Source organism: Crotalus tigris, unplaced genomic scaffold (genome assembly GCF_016545835.1).
Source record: "Crotalus tigris isolate CLP2741 ecotype Arizona unplaced genomic scaffold, ASM1654583v1 scf7180000018053.2689490, whole genome shotgun sequence".
In the NCBI taxonomy this organism is placed as follows: domain Eukaryota; kingdom Metazoa; phylum Chordata; class Lepidosauria; order Squamata; family Viperidae; genus Crotalus; species Crotalus tigris.
This window is the reverse complement of record NW_024096796.1, coordinates 2355752-2361751: the sequence shown is the minus strand read 5'-3', so window position 1 is coordinate 2361751 and position 6000 is coordinate 2355752.

Here is a 6000-nt window from a genome sequence, read left to right as displayed (position 1 = left end):
AAGGAGAAAACCACACTTCCACCAACACTGCAGGGCAAGCTATATATATAAACCCTATGTTCATTAACCATGATGATGTTGCCTAATCAGGTAATGAAACATCTTTGAGCAAACAACCAACCTTGGAGTACACAAAGGATTCCACAACATCCTCAGAGCTAGTGAATGTGGGTTTGTTCTCTGCTCATATCCAGAGGAATATGAAAGCCATTAACTCTCTCCACTGTTATTTTCTACCAAGTGGCCTTGTTCTTGGGATGGATACTGATATTATCCTCCTGATGGCAGAGAAAATAAGAGCCAGTTTGGTATAATAGTTAAGGAGCTAGCCTAGAAACCAGGAGACTCTGTGTTCTAATCCTACCTTGGGCATGAAAGCCACTTGGGTGACCTTAGGCCACTCACTCTATCTTGGTCCACCTCACCTCCCAAGGTTGTTGTGAGGCAAATAGGAAGAGAAAGTAATATTATGTATGCTTGCCATTTCTTATTTATAAAAGAATAATAAAGGAGGGATAAAAATCTAATAAATAAAATAAAATATTGTCAGAAGAACGAAGGGAGAACAAAACTTAAATTTCTCAAACTCCCGGCTCCTCCAACTTTCCTCAATTGTATTTTTATTTACTTCTTCATAGGTTGCTTAGAATTTCTCTCACCTGTCTAGACCATCACTCACTCCATTAGTCACTAAAGCTGTTTGCCTTTCAATATGCTTCTTGCTGGGACAAATCATTTCTCCACAGAAATTTACATCAGAGAAAATGAAAACATCAATAAAGTAAACACAAAGTCTATAATGTAAAGCTGGCAAAAGGCTTCTGTTTGAGCTTTAGGTTTCTGTTATGTTTCTTCTTCTTTTGTTCCCCCTTTATGTGTATGTATATGCGTGGATATGTCTGTAGCTAAATTCAATGGAGTAAGAAATCTATATATATAAAATATTGATGGTCTGATAGGAATATATATATATACAGCAGAGATTTAGGACAACTATTCAACCTTGTAAGATCAATGGGACTGTAAAGTGGGGATTTTTCATGGCTTCCTTTTAAATGTATTTTAGAAATGTGAACTGAAGTATTCAAATGAACTGAGCTTGGGGGTGGGGAGAAAGGTAAGTTTATATATTATCATTCTGTCATCATAGTATTCTGAAAATAAAAAGGAATTAAAGACAGAATCCTCATAAATTGGATTAAATTCCCCATGTACCTGACAGAAATTCCCGTTTTCTTAACATCCTGGAATCTAAACTAATCAAATTAAATTGATATGGAGAACTTGAGATGAAGTCTAAATTAGATTATATTACCTATTCTAAAAATGAATGAATGCAAGGCATGAAAGAGAACATAATTCTCTTTACATACTTTCTTTTTCATTCATGAAAACTGAAAAAAAAATAAAACTGTACCTTTTTTGAACATATATGCAATGTCTCAGGTTAATTAAATCTTCCAAGCAATGGTTGTGGGAAAGTAGGGACAATTAACTGTACTGAAAAATTTAAGAATTCAGATGCAAATCCTTTTTGATTCCACTTTTTTGTTTCCACCTTAATTTTGAAACAAAAAATATTAAATTTCATTTTCATACTATCCACATCTAAATTCATTCAATGCCAGCATAGACAGCACTACAAAATACATTTTCTTTGATCAAAATTTATATTCCCATCAAGCAAAAAGGAAATTAAAATGGAATAAACAACTGAACATTTCACATCTTTATCTGCTCTTCTGTAATCAAATTTTTATGAAGGTTTATATCAAATTGTTAAGAGCTAAGCTTTTATGATTGAAGCTGGCACCTCTGTGTGTGTGTGTGTGTGTGTGTGTGTGTGTGTGTGTGTGTGTGTTCTGTGTGTGTGTGTGTGTGTGTGTGTGAGAGAGAGAGAGAGAGAGAGAGAGAGAGAGAGAGATGGTGTGTATCACGCATTTATTTCCATCTGAATGCCTTTTCCTGCCAGAAATCTTTTGTTGTTTGTTGATGTCTTCTTGGTAATACCTTGGTTAGGGTATTGTTTGTCTGCTTGATTATTTTACCTCCTTAGGAGTTTCTTGACTAGGATTTGTTTTCTCCGTGATTGAAATTAATACCCTAATCAAGGAACTACCAAGGAGAAGACCCTAACCCTAACCCCAAGAACAAGGTACTGTATATAAACAAGGACCACACTCTCTAGTTACCTAGTTGGGTAATGAAATGTCTGCAGTCAAACAATCAAGCCCAGAGAGTACAAAGATTCCACAGTTAAATCCTGAGCTACATATATTCTCTTCTATTGATGCACCGTATGTTGTCCAGAGTCTTTACGATATCAGGTGTTCTTATCAATTTGATAATAATGGAAGTGACCCATGTACTGTGTATTGTCAACAATTGACATATTTTCTTTTGCATTTTTCTAGGGCACAGGTCGGCAACCTGCGGCTCCGGAGCTGCATGCGGCTCTTTGAGCCTTCCCCTGTGGCTCCCAGCCTCCTCTGCCTTTGCAGAGAGAGAGAGACAGAGAGAGGCAATTGCACTTCCCTGCTTCTCTCTCTCTGTGTCTGGGTGTGTGTGTGTGTGTCTGTGTGTGTGTGTGTGTGTGTGTGTGTGTGTGTGTGTGTGTAAAAGAGAGTGCACTCACAGTGTTCTCCGAGGAGCTGAAAAGCTTTCTGGGCGGAGCTCCTCCCTTTGCTGCGTCTCTGAAGGAGCAGGAAGCAGGAAGGGCAGGAGAGAGCTAGCTAGCCCAGCTAGGCTGACTCAGGAATTCTGGGAGTTGAAGTCCATGAGTCATAAAAGAGACGAGGTTGCCTACCCCAGAGGTTGTTGGACAACAGCTTGAAGCTTGCCAGGTGAGCAGCAGATAGGAGGGGGGGGAGAAAGAGAGAGAGAGAAAGAGAGAGAGAGGGAGAGAGAGAGTGGGGGAAGAGGAGTGGCAGACCAAGGGCAGATAGAGAGGGAGGGAGAGAGAGACCCTTTTGACATCTAAAATGAAGATAACACTGCATATATCCTTTTTTTACCTGTGTGTGTATGTAATTTTATTCTCTTAAAGCATTCTCTTGGTGATCATTGTTTTAATAGTATGGATATTCCCAAGAGTCATATTTTTACTTTTATTTTTAATGTGTATATGTGTGTGTGTGTCTCTGTGTGTGTGTGTGTGTATGTGTGTGTGTATACACATATACACATACACATACACACATACACATACACATACACACACCTATAATAAAGGTAAAAAAGGATATATGCAGTGTTATCTTCATTTTAGATATCAAAAGGGTTTTGCGGTTCCCAGTGTTTTGTTTTTGGTGGGAAACGGGTCCAAGTGGCTCTTTGAGTGTTTTGGGTTGCCTACCCCTGTTCTAGGGTATCCAATCTCTTAGGAAGCTTTATAAATGAGGCACATAATTATCATTTTCCTCACTACGGTGGTAATACATAGCAGGCCTTTACCAGTCTCAGAACCAAAGCAGGGATAGGTTCGGTTACCACTTGAATGAAAGATCTTCCAGGATTGAACACTAGTTCAGGAAGTCAAAACGATTTCAGGACAGCCAAGGACAAAGCATATCTATAGTGCTGCCAAGAAAACTACCATACAGAGTCAAGTTCAAGCTATTGAAAACAACTTGCTCAAGCTGTTGTTTTCATTTGCTTACTGTCAGTTGTACTGCAAATGGACATGGCTTGTTTGTTTTCTTTTATATGTTTTTTATGTCTTCTGAAGATTTTTTTTTCATTCACATATAAAGAAGTGTTAGTAGTAGAATTAGAATAAGAAGCCAAGAATTATTTATTTTGAAAGTCTGCATATCTGAACTTGGAGGATATGCTCCTTGAAAATCCACTTCAAATGACTGAGAAGCAAGATTCTTGCAGACCACTTTGGAAGAAATAAGCTGAATAATTTATTTATTTTTTCATCTTAAGGATGTAAGTTTTTAGGGTAACAACTTCCTTGGAAATATGCACTATTTTCTTTGCTTGGAGAAGAGTGTCATAATTTTATAGAAAACAGCAATATATATTTCAAGAACATATACATAAATAACGTGTACATCTATATATAAATAAATAGCATGTACATCTATATACAAATCTTGATGGCCTTAGCTATCAATTGCATTTTAAAAAATGAGCAAAGAAAATCCATTCTGGATCCAATCTTTCATTACAGTTGTGTCTCTTTCTTTGTATGGGAATCATTATAAGAATATAAGAGCTCAGCTTTCCTGGGCCACAATGCATTTTTCATCATATAAAAATTAAATTAGTTTTTCCTGTTATTTATCATGGAAAGTTCTCAGGAGCTGTTTGCTTATCTCCCATTGTTCTCAAGACAGACCAGCTAATGGCTTTCTAGATTGGCATGGCATTTATCTTTTCTTCCAGCATAAGACATGGGAGGGGGAGAAAAAGTTCAAGAAAAGGAAGCTGATAAAATACAGAAGGAAAGTAGTCTGCTGTATTCAGACGAATGAGCCACTGCTTTAACTTACTGTTGAGAATCAGGAAACTACCATAAACGTTTCATGAACTGATCAACTAAATTGACCCGGATTAATTTAAATTTCATACTGATATTTGTAAGCTGAAATGGTTTTTATTTTAAACCTCTGTGCTTCCAGCTCAACTTGTAGTTATGACATGGAGACGTCCATGTTGCTTTCCTTGAAAGAACATGGAAGTGCTTTGGGATTAATCTCTTTCAGGATGTTTTTCTTGAAGTCCCAACTCCAGAATTTCCTAGCAGTTTCCCACCGAAGTACAGCTCTTTATCAGCCTGAGAATGGCGGACTTCCGCACTGACCGAGATAAAGTGGAGTTTATCATCAGCTTTCTCTCCAGTGCAGTGGCCTGTTAGGCTACACCCCTGCTGGTCCAGCCTAGTCCATTTTTGGATGATTTCCAGAGGTTTGTGACCACCTTAGGCTGATGTATGAGGATCTATGATTCCTTGACCAATGATTACAACTGAGCCCAAATTTCTGTTGCTAAGGGAAACATTTATTAAGGAATTTTGCCCCATTTTTTAAATACACTTTATTAGATTATGAAAAAAATACAAAGCAAACAGTATGACAAAGTGGTGAGGGGAAAAGGAAAGAAAAGTGAGGGGGAGAAGACAAAAAGAAAAAAAAGACATTGACTTCCGACTTCATCTGTTGCAGTAGAATGAACCATTAAGATCAAGGCTCAACTTTTTACTTTTCCATAGTAGTATAAACTAACCATTTCTATAACAACAAATCAATCTAATCAGTAAAACCCAAAATCAAAGTTTCATTTTTTTTCCACCTCAAGCACAAAGTCCAGAAGTGGTCTCCATGTAGAAACAAAAATACTTACATTCTTTTCCTTAATCAAAACAGTCAATTTAGCCATCTCTGCCAACTCCCATCAACTTCTGTAGCCATTTATCCATAGTGGGAATCAAAATATCCTTCTGTTTTTGTGCATACAGTAGTCTTCCTACCGTCAATATATATAAGGTCAAAGTTCCAAATTTGTTAAGTGAATCACTGCAATTATTAAGTTAGTAACACAGTCATTAAGTGAATCTGGCTATCCCATTGACTTTGCTTGTAAGAAGGTCGCAAAAGGTGATCACATGACTGCGGGGCATTGCAACAGTCATAAATATGAGTTAGTTGCCAAGCATCTGAATTTTGATCACATGCCCATGGGGATGCTGCAACAGTTCAAGTGTGAAAAATGTTGTAACTTTGAGCCTTAATGTTGGCTAAGGATGCAGTAGCAATGCCTCATAAATTTGATGGCACTCCGGATATATTTCCAGCTTTTTTGGGACAATGCCAGCTCTTTATCAGCCTGAGAATGGCGGACTTCCCCACTGACCGAGATAAAGTGGGGTTTATCATCAGCCTTCTCTCCAGTGCTGTGGCCTGTTAGGCCATACCCCTGCTGGTCCAACCTAGTCCATTTTTGGATGATTTCCAGGGGTTTGTGACCACCTTAGGCTGATGTATGAGGATCCCA